Raw genomic sequence first — 20,808 nt, 5'->3', positions numbered from 1 at the left:
CATGCAAATGTCAAAGATGCTTCTGCAACAACAAGATCTAAGACAAACCTCCAACATCTGCAAATGCTTAATTAATATATCAATGCCAAAAAATTCCCACTCAACTATGGTACCAAGTCACCTATGACATCATAACATCCATCTCCTACATGAAGATCCTTTAGGTCTATATAGACAACCAAAGTGTCTATACCAAGTAAAATCAAGATCTTCAAACCAAGAAGATACATACCAAACTAGGAACCAATCCTTGACTGTCATGTCAACACTGTCACAAGCTCCCACTAAACCATGTATCCAAGCTATCCATGACACATGATGAAAAAATATATCTTCTAACCATGAGAATCAACCAATGCATAAAACCATCAAGGAGCTCAAAGTGCACATCATGAGCTCCTAAAAAAAACCAAATAACTATGATCCTCAACCAAGAAGATATACCACCATAACCAAATCATGAATCAAAAATAATGAACATCAAGGATGTACCTATATATCCAATTGTGTCATGCCAAAATCCATGACAACATGATCACATACATGAACCGAGCATCGAAATCCCAATATGTCCAACTTGTCAACATAAAATAGTCAACCACAATCCTCCACCATGATTGTACTTGGTAACAACATCTCATCCCTTCTGCATGAAGAAAAATCAACAAATCATGTGACTTAGGGCATAGACAACTCAAATCCAAGCCACCAATTTGAATATGTGTCAATAATGAAAGATCAATGGGAAAAGATAACCCATAACCAAGCTATAAATGTAACATGTAAGTATAGACCACTTACAAAATTGCATAACTTGTAGACCCAACAAATCATCATACATGTCCAAATCAAAATAATGATAACCATATCATCATGAGACCAATCTAAAATATAAACTGAGTATACAATGACATCAAATATTATATCTCCAAAATATAATTTCATAAACTCACAATACTACCATAGTCAATATATACCATAAACTGTTTAGATTAATATAATATCACTAAATAAACTATGCAAAACCTACACCAAATTTGAAACATTGTGTAGAGCTCTTCAAGAGCTTTCCATTGACTATTCCAAGTCCAAAATCCAACTCTGTGTGCCCAAGTTATGTCCTAATCTGTGCTCAAAATAAACATCTAACTTTTAGGATCTTAAAACCTGACAAAATGTCAAAATCACATAATAAAAACTACACCAACTTGTAGTGCTCTAAATTATCTTTCCAATGATTGTAAGAAGTTTGAAATTTGATATCTTGAGAGAAAGGTATGGACGTTTGACTAATATAGTTTTTTTACCATTTTCACTATGATTTTTTTTGTGTGACAAAAATTCTAATGAGATTAAATTTGACAACCATGATGGGTTGAAACTAAAAAACTCTTTTATTTCCCTTCACATTGCCAAACTAGGGCATATTATATATCAAAATTTATGGAAACATCGACCTAGATCCAATGGTGAGGTTTGTATTTACTCAGGAGGTCATCTCTGCAAGCTCCCCCTAAAACCCTCAATTAAATGAAAAATCTGAAAAACCCTTTTGTTTATTAATTTCACATGCCCAAAAATCTACCAATATCCAATCATAACAATAAATCTAAAAGCCTTAGATCTGCAATAAACCACTCATATATCTTGCTCTTTCTTTTATCTTTTCATGCATTCCCATGGATTTAATCTAGGGTTACAATAATAAAACTTGGCTCTAATACTACTTGTAAGGAAACTTTCAGTAAAGAATATAACCGTTTTTACATAACCCATAATAGATATGAAATAAATATGCAATCAAAATCCACATGCAAGAGAATAGACAACATACCCACAAAAATGTGACACAAGATATACCCTGGGAAACCCTCATTGAGGGAAAAAAACCCACCCTCCAAAACCATCCATCACCATGTATTATTAAAAAAAAACTATTTCAATACAACCATGGAAGCCTTCAAAGCCATAGCCACCACCAAGAAATCTTTTTGAATAAGCATGAATCCACATATCCCATGCCATGCTTCCAACCTTCACAAATGCTCCCTTGGCTAACTTGTCAATCCTTTTCCCGCTCGACTCTTTCTCTTTTTTCCTTATGCCTTCTCACATCAAAAACTACCCTTGTGGCTACTTATAATGTAGCAAGCCCCACAAAACCACCAAGTGGTATTACTTAAACCATGTGCTACCTGACCCCTTGACCCCACATTTAAAATTAGAATTTTAATTCTTTCCCCAATATTAAATAATTACATGAAATATTATCGCAATGTCACAATACAACTCATCAAGTATATCCCATGGAAATCTTTATACGCTGCACATCCATCTAGATGTAAGATTACATAATAAAATAAAATAATACAATATAACAATATTATCCAATGTGTGCAACACCCATTATGTCAACAAATATGAGCACCATTCCTTGATTATTAATGCAACAAAAAAATGATGCTATATATGAAGCCATAAAAAAATTTAAATTTTCCATAGGATTTGTTGCAAACACAAGCAATCTCATATCAAAGAAAGGTGATTTTGAGTCAAGGTTGAAAATGCTTGATTGACATACATTCGTCAAGGTAAGTCATGTTTTTCTCTATTTACAATAAATTAGTAAAACATCATGTACTTTTGATTGTTTTATTTTATAATATATTGAAAAGATCATTTTATTATTACTACATTACATCGTACCTCTATCTCTTCCATAGAATTTCAACAACATGAGTGTCAAACACATTTTATATGATCTTGGGAAATACATGAGGTTAGAAGTGTTATTTGCTAGATTTGTTGTATAGAAGTGTTATTAGTATTGTTAATATATCTTTGCATGATGAATATCTTCTAAGTGGTTGTCATCTAAAGAAATTGATAAAAAAGACATAAAACAATGGAAGAGAAAAATTCTTCAGCTTTTGTGTGAGATGCAAAAGTGTCTAACTTAAAATTATTTCGATGCACAAAAACACTGCATCATACATCTAGTTGAGGAGATCAAATTTTGTGGACTTGTACCAACCAGGTCAATGTGGATGGTTGAGAGGCACTTGAAATTTTTGAAGGGCTTAGTTTGATAGAGAGCACATCATGAGGGTTCCATGGCCGAGGGATATATGGTCTACCAAACCATGGTGTACATTAGTGAATATCTTCTTAAGTTTGCATCAAAGATCCATGTAGATTGCATTTGGGATCCCAACTTCATGAACAGATTCAAAGGGGAATACTTGATGGGAAGAGGTGCATTGAGAAAAGTGAGAGGTAATTATAAGATGTTATTGTGGTTAATTAATTCTTATCCATCATCAATCTAAGTTGTTTCTAATTGGTCTATTTATCTATACAGTTGCTCGTAAGTGGGATGCACTTCATCTGTATATTACAAAAAATCTTGATTGGATGATGGTATGGATTGAATGATCTCAAAAAAATAGTCGCTCATTAACATGGGAAGGTGTTGCTTCATTGGTTAAAGAAGCTCATTGTAATAGACATCTCAATGTTACACTAATGGAAATTGATCTAGAAAATGGTTTAAGAGGTGGAAATATACATATATGTTAATCTATCATGACCCATTTGATTATTATCAACTCACGGATGGATGCATAATTTTGACATATTTGAAAAATTACAGGTCAAGTACCACTGAGCTATGTACTATAATGATTGTAAATTTCACATAAAAAAGGTGGACGAGACTAAGAGAACTTGTGATTCTGGGATAATTTTAGTCATCGATGTCACCAATATTTTGTCTAGAAATGACATGCATCCTCAACAATCTGAAAACAAATACTATAGAATTTTGGATGATATAATTGAGTTTGACTTCAATTCCTTCAAACAAGTTCTATTCAGTGTCAAATGGTATAGGCTATGACTAGATCAAAATGACTTGATAGAACTATTATTGAACATGATAATAGATTTACAATGATTAATACAATTTCATTTGAGCCAATTGGAAATGAGCCCTATGTTCTTCCAAGCCAATGTGAAAAACTATTTTACTTTAGCATTTCACATAAACTAGGTTAGTCATTTATTGTTAGACATGATCCAAGAGGAAGACCAATAAAGTATAATGTGATTGAAGAAGAAGATACCAAAGAAGTGAAAGATGAAGTAGATGATGATGATGGAAAATATGAAGAAGGAGATGATGATGATGGTGGTGGTGGTGGTGGCAAAGATGATGATGGTGGTGATGGTGATGGTGATGGTGATGATGATGACAATGACAATGACAAAGATGATGCTCATAGTGACAATCATGATGTTGACGATGGTCATTTTGACAATTTGGATGATGATATCGATAATGATGATGTTCATGATGATGATATGGAAAAAGAAGATGATCAATGGAAATGTATTAGGTTCTGATTAGGTTGAAATATTTTTTACAATGCTCAATTCTTGGTGTTGATTACTTATAATATTTTTTTTGTAGGGGTAACCAATTAAAAAGTATATAATGTTATGTTTTTCACGATGTTTGCATATTGGTCATGTTATGTTACATGTAATTTTTAGCATAAGTATCATGTATTTTGTAACTAACTTAAGACAAATGATTTACATATGTAGGAAACTATGCCCTTTTAATGAGGATCATACAAAGTGACATGGATCACAAGGTATAAGTTTATTACATGCTTGCTTTCTCTTTACCTTCAACATTAACTTTAGGAAAATTTATCAATAGTAGCCTTATTTTATAGAAAAGTATTTCACTCCAACTATATCTCTCATTGGATGGGCTACAGGTATAACCAAATATGTATCTATTGGATTTTTCTTCCTTGAGTGAGGGAAATGTGGGAATAGAAGAGGATAGTGAGACATGTAGTAGGTCTAGGAAAGAGAGACAAAATAGAGGTCAAACAATTAGAAAAAAAATCAATAAATGCATGCAATTTTTCCTTGCTCAAGGAGGGTCATGTTCTTATGATGATGAGACAAAGGGCACCATCAAGGTTCCCTTAAGGTACACACATCTTGAGAAAGAATGGGTACCCAAGGAATTATCTCCAATTAACACTGATTTTTGTGTTAACAAGAGGATATATCACATAGCTACATCATCATTACATGGTTTGGGCCTATTTTCCATGGATGACATAAAGGTTAGTTATAAAAAAATTGTTGTACTGATGGAGTATGTAGGACCTTGTTACAATTGCAATAACTGGATGAGGATAGTTCGATATTAAAAAAGCATGCATAGGTATGCACTATCAACAAATTATCTACACCAGAAAAAAATGATAAAAGTAAAAGACTTTCTATGTACATGATGGAAGGGCAAAAGCAACAAGGAACATTGTAGGTTTTATAAATAAAGTGCATCCTATGTCAACTAATAAGTGACCCAATTACATTTTTGAGGCTCATGAGGGAAATCATGTTTTTGTATGTGTCATAAAATTAACAAGTTTAGGGGAACAGTTGCTAATAGATTACAATTTGAATCACATAGATACAAAGAAAGTTACTATCATGGGACTTGTAAGTACTATATTTGTAATATTTAAAATAATTACTTCTAATTAGAACTCTAATATACAATATACCATTTTAATAATAAGTTTTTTTTGCTAAGTGGACTATTCCTTTCATTATGTTGATGTTTTTATATATATTCTTTGTCATAGGGTGACATGACCGATCCATCGGATGACAAAGGAAGGGATGTTGCTCCCGCCCTTTCTCTAGCGTAGGTAAACCTTCTATATAAAAATTTATGCAATTGTAATTTTACAAAATGTCATATTATTATGTTAATTTCATTAAGGTTTTGGACTTGTTTTGATTGTTTTACTGGTATTTTTGTCACAAATTGATTCATAGGGAAAGGGAAAAGAACATATTACACAAGATTAATTACTTGTTGATACGGTAGCCACAATATTATGCAATGATGACATTAGATATAGAAGTGACCCTGTACCCTGTGTTGAAAGACCCTCAAGACCATCAATCTACAAGTTCTTGGGCTTGTGCTGGATCCAAATCCAACAGAAGAGAAACAATCCACAAGAAATGAATTGTGTCATAGAGCACACTGTCTGGAAGTAAGCAACAATGAGTCTTTTGCTAAGATATTAATTCAATAAAGATTTATGTTTTATACTAATTTATGGATCATGAACCACAATATGTATGTTTTGTTATAGAATTTTTTGAGCCAACATTGAGTTGTTCCACCTAACAAGGGTACTATTGTAGGTCCTATAGGTATGTGATTTCAATTCTCAATCATTAGAAGGGACATTATTTTGTTCATGATTATTATTGACAATTTTATATTACCGTTGCCATGTTTTTGCAATCTATATTTTAAAAAGACAATATTGTAATGTCCCCATTTGCAAGGTTAATTTAATTTAGAACTCTCGATTATGATTTTGATCATACTTGATAATGGTAACTTGTAAAGATTTTTTTCATACATATATTTCATCTCTCATATATATATATATATATCATATTGATATTATTTTAAAATTATTATGTTAATTCTTCCATGATCCCTCAATACCCAATTTTAATGTATTTGATTCAACGATTCTATTTATCACATCTTATTCAATCCCTTCACTATCCACATTGATGCTTTCAAAAATTAAATAAGTTTTATGCACCTCTCCTTTATTTCATAATTCAATGTCGAATTCATTACCATTCTATGATGTTTTAAAGATGGAATTGACCTTGAATATATATTTCAAAAGTTGCTAAGAATGCCCCTTTTTATATTAGTTTTTTCATAGTCAATCACTAATAAATATTTATAAGTACTTCATGCTCGATCAATATCCATCCATCAAAGGCAAGAGCCTACAACACAATGGTAAATTGCGAGCCTCTCATCAGGGAGGTCTTGAGTTCAAAGCTACTCAAGATTAACAAATAATTATAATTAATCTAACAATAATAAAATGAATAATAAATAATATAGGCTTTTTCCAATTACCTATAAAAAAAACAAAAACAAAAAAAATCCATTCGTCAATATAATTTCTAGTACATTCTTCTCCTTTACTTAACCACTTGTATTCATTGTTTGATACTTCAGATTGATACAATCCATTATCCATACTCTATAATTGACACTCATTCCTAATATGTTATCTTAGCTATATGCGGAAAACTCATATATCTTTTCTAATTATAAATGTTGAACCTTTATGATGATATAGTCTTAAATGTATATCCTCTTGACCAATTCCATGTCCATGAGCTTGTGATGATATTTACTAAATATGTGATGGGTGTTGATCAAATCGTTGGTTTGGTTGTTGGAAGCCTTTATAAGACTATTGTCCTATTGTGCTACTAATGAACCTTTATATAAGTGTGACTCTCTCATCATGGTTCTAGTGGTGATCTATGTCATATATATTGTCAGTTTGAAACTTTCTATCATTGCCTTTGATACGATTTTGATGGTTGCTATAGTGTTCTTGTGATACTATTTCGGCATAACAATATCATTAAAAACTTGCATTGATAACTTTAGCCCATGACTCAATCTGAGTGCCAAGTTTGATCTAATAATCAAATCTCCATACATGTGATTGTATTTTTGTGTGTTGAAGATGATGACAACATATATGTATCCAAAGATCTATTAAAGATAATTCCTTCCTAAATCGTAACTGTGTTAATTTCTGCTTACCCTTGACTTGATAATATTTATTTGGAACAACTCATGGGTGGAGAATTTCTCTTGATAGCGATGCCATTGTTTTTTATTATTAAATTCTATTAGAGGAAAATAGGGGACATGAAAAATACATTGTATATCTATATGATTATTTTTTAGGTGCTAATGATTTCCATACACCTACTTCCACGAGGCTAGCCAAAACTTTGAGATTACTGACTGTAGGATCGACAACAAGGGGATTTTAAACATCCACACTTGCTACAACTAGAGCTGGTAAATCCTTGTTTTGATACATTTTTTATGTGTTAAATATGATAATATTTGTACTTTCTTGTTCATTTGAGTATAGTATGACGTTGATTACCTTTGTGCATGGACAAGTACACCTTCTCATGGTGATAGAACTGATATTAGTATTGGTGATAGTTTACCAACCTTTTCTAGAGTAACCCATGTTATTTCTACTAGATTGCTGGAGGCATCATTATTTATGGCCGAGAAAGATATGATTCCCTTAAAATTGCCTAAGCTTTCAGGTAATTTAAAATTGTTATTATTTAGAGTTTAATTGTAGTTTACTTATTCATGACTCATTTTTGATTAATGATCTTGGGATGATTTCACAGGAAATGATTTTTTTTATGAAACTTTTTATGATTTAACATTGAAGATATTTGGGCCCACATTATGTAAAAAGTATCTAGCTTGATAGAATTGGTTGCTATATTTTTCCGTTCATCCATGATTTTTTGTAATATATTTAATGTACATAGCTGAACAACTTTTTTTGTCTAAAAATTTTGTTTTTTTGTTAAAAGGTGGAATGAGCAAGCCCCTAAATTAAAAGATCAGCTCATAAATACTATGGAGTAGTTCTTTGGTCAAAATATTTTGGACAAAGCCTAAATTATAAAAAAATCTTGTGAACATCTAAAGACTGTGAGCTTGACCAGTACAAAAGGGCTCTAAAGCTCAACCCAAAATACGAGCATCCTCCTATGGTGCCACAACTAGAGTGGAATGAAATTATTGAAGATTCAAAAGAGATGAGACTAAGGGATAAAGGAATTAACCCACCACTTGAAAAGAAGAAGGTATGCGGTAGTATTAATATAATTATGCACAAATTAGTGATCTCTAGTTATTCATTAAAATGCTTGACTTGATTACAATAATTGTAATCATATATCTAACATGTATAATGTTCTATGTTAGAGATATACCTTTAACAAAGATTACAATTATATATCTGTATATGATTCTATGGTATATTAAAATGTATAATATAGGATTTTTTCAATGGTAAAAATAAAATGTATCAATTAATTTGTATTCATACCCTTGAGTTCATAATCTACTTGTAAGCAATTCCTATAAAACAAATAAGAATATGAAATCTAAAAGTGAAATTTTATACACCACCTTTTTCTAACCATGTAAAGCCAAAATATATCTCATCCATGGTCATCTCTCTACTACTGCCAACATTACACCCACTCATTAATTAACCATTCCATCAGATACTGTAGGATAACATAAAAAAACATTGGTAAACAATCCTATTCTATGCATGAATATTAGATCATTACTCGATCTGTTACCAAGAGAAAATGAATCTACACATTCATATTTCAATCACACACATACACATAAGAAATCATTCTTGTATCTTATTGAAACTACTATATATTAACAACTTTATATTATTTTACTAATTATCATGTTTCACGACCTCACCATACTAGCTAGTAATTACATATTTGTATAACATTTGAATTTCAAGAACCAAATATACATATTAGGGCCTAACTCAAGTGGATCCCTGTACAACTAGCCTATTTCCTCATTTTTGTAATGTCCCTATACAAGATTCAAATGCACAACATGTGGATTATCTTCTTTAGGAATTTGAATCATATTAAGAGATCGTGTACAAGAGTTTTATGTTGCAAGTAGGGAGCTGTTCACCATTTTCTTCTTACAATGTCTTTCACTAGGCTTCTTCCAAGCCTCACCAATCATGCCACAATCAACCCCTTAGGACTCTCCCAAGTCTAAAGACCATGTGGTTGGCCTTTTCCTCTTTCTACACTCACCTCCTCCAAGTATCTCTACCTATATCTTCACTAACACCAACAACTACCCCTCTCACCACACAAAACCTCCACTCCCTTACACCCACCAGGATCTTTCACAAACTCCACACCCCCAAATTCTTCGAAGGGCTCAAATAATTACAAAAAAATTTGTTTCAAATAGTCATAATGTTCCATACACCTTAGGGTGTTCCAAACACCAATCCTAACAAAATGGCCTAATGAGGGCTCTTTCTTGTAGCCCTATCTTGGGGTCTTTAAGAAAGAAATCACCATCTTTGAAAACAACTACCAAAACTAAAAGAATATTTAAATACCCAATACTAAGCTCTACTAAACTTCAAAATCTTAGGTTCACAACTATTCATTAAGGCATTCAACTTGTAGGCCCTAATCTAGGCTAATAGGTCTAAAACACACACTCAAACTACAAACTCACCAAACCCTCAAAGAAATCCAACAAATGAACTTCAATACACATTTACCTTACCAGGAGCTTTCAAACTTCCAACTTGTGGGCTCCTAGCTGTTGAGGAGATAACTAAACCTTCAAACCCTTGCCTCAATAAGGGTTTCATTGCTGATTACAATAACTATCTTCCAAATTCTAGTATCTCACCTACTCTACTATTCCAAAGGGGTATTCGACATCCCATGAGTGAATACAATCCTTCCATCTCACATATAGACTCTAGACAAGCTTCTGTCATGTTACTTGAATGCTAATTCTCTTTATTTTACTTGCAACAACATATGACTTATGGATTCTTGACCAACTCTATTATATAGAGCAGGGTTATGGTGTGGACCAAAAAAATGGCAACAAAAAAATAAATAAAGGAAATCTTTACATCTTCCCTAGCTTCACACAATGAAAACATGCAACCAATGTGGTATTGTACTCTGAAACTGTACAACATTTATTGTCTAAAATAATGAATAATAAAATCTTGGTAATAACCCAATGATACTAGTCACATGTTTAATGTCAGCATTAATTCTAGACTTAATTCCATCATTTAGGAAGCTTATGAATCTTTACATCCATTAGGTAAGGAAGAAGATACTAGGACTGTAGTCAAATACCAGTACAACAGTATATTTCACAAAAAAATTGACTTTTATTATACAAAAATGACACACCATACCCTTCACCTTTCTTCTCCACATCTCATTCTCTATTCTCTATATGAGATTGCATTTCTCATGTAATAGCATGGCCTTTCACACCTCCAAAGAGCTCATCCAAGATGATTGACCTTTCGCCTTCTACAAAATTGTCATTTTGCAAAAAATGTTGACAACAACATTTTTGACAACTTTACACTTTTTACACATTTTTGTCAAGTGGCCTCTTTTGCTAACTCATGCCTATTTGACACGATATATAGGTCCAAAAGGCTTAAAATTTACATGTTTAATTCATTTATGGATTTATATAATCTAAAATATCTCTAACATATTTCAAAGTTTACATATACAAGTTGTAGGACACATAGAAGGTGACACAAGCTAGGAAAGAGAAGGTTGGTCAATACCATCTTGGCTCTGGTCAATACATGAAAATTTGCTCATGCCTTGTAAGTAGCAATAAATGAAATTTCATACCAAATTTTTTATATAAAATTACAAATAAGAAATACATTAATTATTGATGATATTATGCAAAATATTGTGGGCATTGAATTTAATCTAGCACCCATAGAAGAAGACAAACACATTGGCTTCAAGGAAGGCTATACAGCAATGGTTTCTTGCCATTTTATAGATCTTAGTGGCCAAATAGGTGTTAAATATTCTGGTGCACTGAGATTTTGGCGTCGAGGATTCTGGTGTTGACACTAAGAGTGGTGGTAAAGTTGATGGCAACTTCACAAGCACGAGATACATGTATTCTATAAATACATCTTAAATGACCAAGGTGCCAGAAGTTAATGACAACTATCCTTCATCCCATCCTCCAAGAAAAGTGGCTAAGTACAACTCATTCTAGTTACTTCTAAAGATTTTTTTCACACTCAACACATTAAGGCATCTTTCTCCATCCTTGCTCTGAATTGTAGGTATCAAAAAAGGCCCCTCCGAATCAAGCACCAAAATATAGCTCAAATGTGACACCACCACTGCTGACATCATCCTTAAGAACTCCTATTCAAGGATCAAATTGAACTTGTCCATCTCAATTGCAACCAAGTCCACTGTTCCCTGCCAAGATCTAGCTCAAATGATTTCCTTTTAGATGTCTCCACTAAATTTCTTTGCCAGTGCTGTGACTACTTTGGATTGAGATGATGATTCTTCCATCTTAGGCCAAGCCTCTTATATTGTCTTACCAATATGTAGTTATGCATTTCCCCTCAATCAATCATTTCTATTACCTTTCCTCCCCCAAAGAAGGTCTCCAAATAACATAATTCATGTCGATCAACCTTGGATGCACTAGATGTATTGTGCACTGAGTTGAGAATCTGTAAGGTGCTCATTCTAGGCATCTTAACCTTTTTTCCTAAAATTGCACTAATCCTGCTCCTATTCGTAAATTCCTTTTCCTAGTGATCAGTTTAGTTGCAAATGAAAAAATTGAAGTCTCGACTCTTTTTCTTATCCAAGATGGTTCTTTGTTCTTGGCATTGTCTTTACCATTTGTCTTAGATGTATTCTTCTTGCCTTTGTGATCACCATCATTGTTAGAATTTTTCTCTTTCTTATCATTTTGGAGGAACCATTTATCATGATTCTCATGTGCTTGTCCAGAGTTCTTAGCACCGTCCCCTTTGCAATCAAGTAAACCATCTACAACCATGATCGCTTTGGCAAGAGTTTGAAAATTTTGACATCGGATCTCTTCATTCACCCAAGAATAAGTACAACCATTCAAAATCACTGAACTTAATACATTCCAAGTCCAACACTTGAAATGCCTTGACATAATCTTGGATGGTGCCATTCTTCTTTGGGTTTTCCATCTTCGTCCAGATGATCCAATCTGAATTGCCTGGCCTAAACTGGTCATGCAAAGCCAAATGAGCTTCCACCATCACATGGTTGGCCTTGTTAAATAGAGAATATGAAATGATTCTTGAAACCAAGTGAAGCTCAAACTAATCCTATAAAGTTGGGAACAAACAAGACTTTCAGCTTGGAGGCAAGTGACATCCTATAGTGGAGTGGGCTGAAAGTGAACTAGAGGCATTTTGCTTTGTGTTATGTGTTTCAAGATCCCATATTAGGTTATATGCTTTTCCTACATGATTGAGACAAACAATTTTGTATCAACTATCATGTGTTTCTAATTTGACATGATTTTCTTTTTGAAATGTAGGTTAAAATTTCTTTTGTCAACAATCTTCCAAGCAATGCCAATGAAGAATTTTTAAGAATGTTGTTTGAACCTTTTTGGAAGTTATAGTTTTTATTCATTCTTTATATAAAATAAAAATTTGACAATGGACAATTTCTTAGTTGGTTGTTGAGATATTTGTGTGTGGTTACAGTTAGAAAGAGTTTCTATATCCAGAAAGAGTAATGTGTCTATTGGATTTGTTTACTTGTTAACATGTGCTGTAAGTATAAAATCATATGTCATAACAATAATTTTTCATAAGTATTCTTTGATCTTTTTTGATGCCATAGTTTGATTGATATAAAATTATAATATTTTTAAGACATTTGAGGTCTGATGTATTCTTTTGACCTATTTTTTCACATTCTTTTCTATAGGTTACTGTTGTCACTTAGGTTTGCACCCTTGTCCAAGGCCTAAGCACGAGAACAACCTAGTGAAACATGGAAACAACCTCCAAGCTGAAGGACTTGAACTACGAGGTTGAGTCTCCGGAGAAGGCTGACTTCCTCTTACTGTCACGATGCACCTATCTATTCTCAGAAGGGAAAGGGAGAAAGAGAGCGTTAAAGCAAATCTACCTAGTCTAATCTAAGGCGGTGATGCACCAAAACAGAGTGTTCAGACTCATTCCTGCCCATATATGCACTACAAAACTAGGGTAATATACAAAAGTCATACACGTCCAGACTTATATCGATCAATAGTCACATACAGATCAGAAAAGCAATTGAATGACACCAGGAAAAGGAGATTTCACTTGTATATTATCCAATAGGCCAAAGATAGATACAGTATGTGGACCACTAATCTCAATAATGCATCAATGAGAGGCAAAAGAAGCACATGCACATTGACCACTAAAGAGAATGACACAGGATACTATGTAGCTCAGAGACACAGGGATTCTACACTGCAAGTCTGCAAGTAGTAGCAGAGAAAACTAGAAAGAGTCGACCCCAAGAATAGATCACAAAATTGCCTTTATAGCTCAGGCATAACTGAAGATTTCTGCATTACATTCACTTCTCACCTACTGGCATTAACTTCCACTCTGAGAATCCAATCGGAGATCTGATTGAATCCTGGCTTGCATACCAAGAAATCTCATATCTTTCTGAGAAAGAGCCTGGAGAAGACAGAAATGGCGCCGCAACATTCCCTGACATGGTAGATGGATCGACCGGATGGATGGAGTGTCATTCTGCGCTTAGCATTCATTCCAAGTTGGTGGCAATCAATCATACCATCAAATTTGTGGCAAAACTTCTAATTTTCCATCATTCATGATTCGTGTATCCATCAAATCGATCAGTCAACAGGCTCGACGAGCCAACTGGGCCATGCAGACCAATCAGACCTTCGATCTCGCCACCCTGGCAATCTCTTTACATTTGACTGCGCATTACCACCCTTTCCATGTGACTGGGCGCTATGTCGCCATCAAAAAAGTCTTCGAAGGTCTCGATAGCACCATAGCGCCTAAAGGTTTCAACTTGAATGCGCCACCTTGGCGATCATCTAACCGCAACCACTTGCTAACCACCACGTCAAAAACTGGACCCGCGAGGACACATGTCAATTAGGTGTGATGTCGTTGATACTATCTCCCGTGCAACTTTCGATGACGAGATCGCGCCGACCGTCGATCCTTCTGAAATCTGACGGAAGAGAAACTTTGGCGGGTGAATGAATGATAACAGTTACTCAATGGTGATACTTCCTTATTTGATCTCACAACTTCTAGTATGAAATCATCATAATCATGTATAAATGCTCTATATTCAAATCTGAAACCCAAGTCCTTGGAATTTGTGTTCTATTACTTCTTGCTATGTTTGGAGCTCAACATAAGACTTGAAAAAATATTCATTTCCCTTCCTTGATTCAGGCCAAAAACTTGCATATTTAATGCCAAAACTATGAACCATTATGTTGTCCAATATCCCTCAACTCATCAAATATTTCTCTGATATTTCAAGTGTGATAGTCACCTGCATAATAATAATGTTGAATATGAGTCTTCTAGAAGACGCAATGAGTTTCCTCATCTAAACTTTAGATACCATTCATCATTCCTATATTTCAATAAAATCTAAAGAAGCTCAATATAAAGAACAAACCAAAAGAGATTATAAGATCTATCAATATCTTTAATGCAACCAATTGAGATTTGGAAAAAATCACTAACTTTTATTGACCAGACCTTTCTTGTAAACCAACATCGCTCAACATTTTTAAGGACTCTACATAATGGGAAAAGACTAACATCAGATCTACACAAGGGAAGTTTTTTCAACTACACAAGCCATTTGAAACATGATATTTTGGCTCTACTACACTAGAAGAAAAATGAATAAGAGCTCTAGACAACTAGGCAACACTAAGGTTTAGATTCTAGCATTCTTTGAGGTGTTGTCACAACATTATTTTCCATCATAGAGCTATAAATAAGCTTCAAAGTAACTTTACATAACAAAGTATCATTACACCATCTAGGCACTATTAAGCATCTCAGTATAGAAAGAAGATTTAATAGGAAAGATGAGCCCCTTTTAAGCTTCTTTGATACTCGAGTATGTCCTTTAATGGGACTATGGAAAGCCATACTCAGTACTCAAATAAGACTAAGATTTTAGTTCTAAATTGTTAAGAATATGTGAAGAGATTTTAATTCTTGTACTATACAAAACTTTTGAGGAGCTACCCTACAATAAGGCAAGGGGTTTGTCTTTGTGGTAGAGATTCCACCTTATTGATATTTTGTCAAAAAACTTACTGTCATCATAGTTGTAGAAGTCATAGACCATAAATTTCTTACTTATGCTTTCCAAATTCTTTTGAAAACACTACATCCAAAGGGAACAATAAAAATTACCAAATAGGGAGTGAAAGATACTCAAAAAATTTCAACCACAAGCATGCCTTGGTGAGACCATCTAAATGTTGTTTCTAACAATCAGACTATTTGATTTTTTTTTAAAAATTCTACCTGTCATTTATATGTTGACACGACCTACCTTTCATGCTATGACAAGCCCGTTGAATTATCTCTATATATATTCAATATTTTGACACTTACTACCATCGATGATATGGAAAAATCATTGATATTCTAACGTCCACTAGCATCGATGGTATGACAAGCTTATTGAATCATCTCTAGAGTTTGTTGATATTTTGACATTTTGAACTAGTTGCTTGAAACCAATATGTTACATAGATGGGGATGATTTTTGATGGAGAATCTCATTTATTAATAAACAACGGTGGTGTGTGTCAAAAAAATTGACATAATTCTAGTGAAATTAAGGCATTGAACTTTGGACAACCACGTGTCAAAAAATAAGTCCAAATTTACTAGTGATAAGGAATTCAAGAAGGATTTATTTGATGTGGCTCATTTTTAAGAACTTGCATTGAGTAGGATATTTCCAACATATAACACAAATAAAGAAATTATGGAGTTCATGATTGTTTCACCCCATAGCTAGATAATAATCCATAAGAGAGTAAGATAAATCCACTAGATTTTTATGTTAGCACCATATAAATAGATTTCTCTAAGTAAAAAATGTGGACAAAGTCAGCATGTAAAAAAAGACCAACTTTGTGGTCTACAATTCAATGTTTAAGGTGGAGAGAGAAAAAGGTTTGGAGAAGGCAATTGAAAAGTTATAAGCAAACCTAGCAGATGCAAAGGTAAAGGATAAAGCAACAAATAAAAAGTGCAAAGAAATAGAGAAAAGGAAAACAAATGCTTCGTCTCAAGAAGCAACTGCAAAGCTAGAAAAATTGGAGGTAGAAAGGAAAAATTTGAAGGAACAATTGGAAGAAAGAAAGAACAAACTATGTGACATATGTATGTAGAGAGAAGCAGAACTCAAGAAGTTGAAGGAATGATTGGAAGAAAGTAATAAAAAACTTAGTGGTAGCCATGTTAATATGGATGCAAATGTAAGATTCAAAGAACTCAAGGGAAGATTATGAGAAAGTAATAAATAACTTGAGAATTAAAGAGCATCTTCAATATATATTTTCAAAAAGTTTGAGTCAAGTGGACATACAATCAATAACTTAATAAGGAATTGGGGAATGGGAGGGAAAAATAAAAGAATGGGAAGAGAAATTGGAGGAAATAAAGAAACAAAGTGAAAATTAGCTATTACAAATGGTGCAAGAGGAATATAAGGAAAATAAAGTAATCACAACCTATGAAAATAGCTTAAAAGAGTCAAATGATAAAATTAACAATTTAGTCAAGAAAATCAAAGAAAAAATGTTGGGGGGAATTATGGAAAATGCTGATAGGTTGTGTGATTAGTTTGCACTAAATCAAAGTGTTTGAGTTGTTTATGAGACTATCAAAGAGTAGGTTGAAAAGAACAAAGATATTTTTAAGCTCAAGAAGATTGCAAGATCGATTATAGACATAATAAACACAAACAATGACAAGTATTTGACAAGAAAAAAAATTATTGACCACATTTATGAATCAATAAGACGTCAACTATCATTCATAAATGCTAGAGTATAAGGGAAGGAGAGGAATATTTGAACTAATTTGGGAGAAAGATCACCACGATGAATGAAAAAGAAAAATGACTGATAAGTCTTGGTTTGCCTAATCCTTTCCTTAGTAACTCATCAACGAAATTCATTGGAAGGGAAGCTTACCAAAAAGAGTTGAAGCCCAAAATGAGTTCTAAAGTAGTCAAGTTTCCTTAGGATACAAATCCAAAAGGTATTGTGAATTGCATCAAGCCATTGAAGAATCTGAATGCACTATTGGATGTATCATTTATTTCAAGTAAATAGATTGAAATATGGATGTCTAAAAAAGTTGTAGGTCATCTATTATAACATAAAAAGTGTTCAAATTCTAAACGAAGTAGATTTCAACATCCTAAAAAAGTTGATCCAATCTTCAATCATCTCATAAGACATCAATTAGAGTATGCATTTATATTTGGAAAGTACTTTTAATTATATTTATAGTGTTTATCTTATTTCTATTTCTAATGGTTTGATATTACTTTAAAGTTTGAACTTTTTTTCTTGAACATGATAAACGTAGCGAAATCCAGATGCTATAATGATATTTTGCTGAATAGCCTTGTCAAATGCAAATGCGAGAAATATTTTTGATATTGAATTTGAAGCTACTCCCCCAATGAGGAAAATCAACTTGAAGTTGTTGTTGCTCTCTTATTTCTATAGAAGGGAATTCAGGGTCATTTGCTAAATCTAATGGTTGTAGACTTAATACTTATAACTCATGATTATGAAATTGGGTGTTGAAATTTAACTTTTGTAAAATAATTTCATTGAATTGTATGAATTATCATGTGTAAATAAAGTAATGAAAATCAATATGAATTTAACAAGGATTGTACCATAAAAATGTATAATTTGAGAATAATAATGCAAATAAAAATCAATAGTAATGGTAATAGTACATGAATTATTTATGACATCATCTAACATGCAATGTACATGTTTGTTTGACATTAGACATTTAGAAAATGATATAACCTTTCATGCATGATAGATGATGAGATACAAAGAATAGTGTCTAGAATCCATAAAGTAGTTTGTTTGATATTAGACATTTTACATTTAGAACTAAGAATAAAATATAATTTTTTATTCATGACAGATGATTAGATATATATAATAGCATTCATAATCCAGAATGCAGAATGTAGCGGTTACTAATAAGTAATTTCTAAAATGTAGAATGTAGTAGTTACTAATAAGTAATAAATTTAGAGTTTCCACATCATACCATAACCATTAGAGTTGCCATCACATCCTATCACTCAAAGCTTCAAATTCCTTTCCATCAAGTTGAAATAGTCCTTCATTATGGTCCATGTTTTCTCTAGTTTGCATAACTTTTTTTGCTTGATCCTCAAAGTTTCCTTCAACATCAACAATACCAATACCATTACTTGAGTTACCGTTCTCCTTATTTGAAATATTGCCCAACCCTCTTCTTTGACATTTCGTCCTATTCAAATTTAGTGCTCTTTTATAAGAAAAAATATTGATTTCATATCTAGATATATACAACACCAAGAAATTTTCCAAATTCTTGTCTAATTTATTTCTTACCTTTGACTTTAGGAACCCCAAAGCATTGAAACCTCTCTCATCCTCCACAGACTTCAACATCATGGTCAAACATAATCCAACAAGCTCGAGTTATTTTGATATTGAATCCCTCAAGATTTCACTCTTAGCCCAATTTCTCCAAGGTTTGGTTATCGATCCTTCTTCATTTAGTTTTTACATAAGATCATATTGTTCCTTCATTGTCTATCCAAAATTACTTGATTGATCTCTTGAACAAGATTCGTCTAAAATTCTATTTATAGTTACCCCATTGATTTCTTTGGTTTTGCAAAATTTATCTATCAAAACCATTAGCTTATCTCTAAAATCTTTTGAACTTCTGAAACTACAATAATTGGCAAACACAATATACTTTAGTTCAAGTAATTCATTTTGAGGCAATCTTTCTCTAGTTTCTAAGGAAATCTTATGAGAAATTTCCTTGACACAATTAGTTACAGAGTCATTACAGAGTCAACAATGTAGTCAAACACTTCCTTTGTAACAATTAATTTTGGCTGGGTGGGTTTCTTTCCTTTTCTTGTAGGCATGAGCCTCCCATAATAGTGGATTGGTATCTCAAAACCTTGTATATTGGCACATTACTCCCTATTTGCATCAATATTTTAAAAAACTATCAAGATTATCCCAATCTATGATTCTGATCCACCCTGAAAGTTTTTCATCCACAAAATGAATATGGATTTCTATAGAGATTATCAAGGGTCATGCATGTCATTTTATGCAGCATATTATATTCTAAAATGTAAATTAATCTTTGCTAGATCTTCTTCATTGTATTCCTCATTTCCTCTAGCATAGGGAGAATGATGGCTAATGTTAAGAGTGTCTCTAAATTACTCAATATTTCAAGTAGCTCACCATATTTGCATTGGCCACCTTTGAATTGACTCCATTATACCAAGAAACAATAGATATTTAGAGAAAAATCGATGAGATAGTCCATCCAAAGATATCCATTTAGTATCATTATCCTTACAAAGCTTGCTACCATTAATAGTGAATAGTTGTTGACAATTCAAAAAGAGCTTTCTATGGGCATGTAGTGAATTCAAACAACATAAGGTGCATGATTTTTTTATAACTTTGTGACAAGACAATTCTTGTTGCCTTTCATTATTGAACCTCCATCTTCTCCAACACACACCAACTTTTGGGCAATCATCATTTTGTCTCTACCTCCATATTCAATTAGAGAGCTTGTTACTAGTTCAAATATGTTTTTTGTCATTGAATTATTCTTCATTTAAGATTTAGTACATTGGGTTGGTGGAAAAAATTGTGTATAGCATATACATGCATACATACCCACAACGTATTGTCTATTATTATCACCTCATCTAAAGATAACACAATAAAATTCAACTCATTAATTTTTTCTTTGATATTTTCCTTTTCAACCTAAACAAGATAACTTACCCATTTTGATATGTTGTTTACTTACTAATGAGTCCTAGGATAATAAGTGTTGGAAATATTCAAGACTATGCTAAGTTACTGAGAGGGGAGGGGTGAATCAGTAAATTCAAAAAATTTCA

Source organism: Cupressus sempervirens, chromosome 5 (genome assembly GCF_028749045.1).
Source record: "Cupressus sempervirens isolate cs-2001-9-10 chromosome 5, ASM2874904v1, whole genome shotgun sequence".
Classification (NCBI taxonomy): domain Eukaryota; kingdom Viridiplantae; phylum Streptophyta; class Pinopsida; order Cupressales; family Cupressaceae; genus Cupressus; species Cupressus sempervirens.
Note: the sequence above shows the minus strand (reverse complement) of the source record.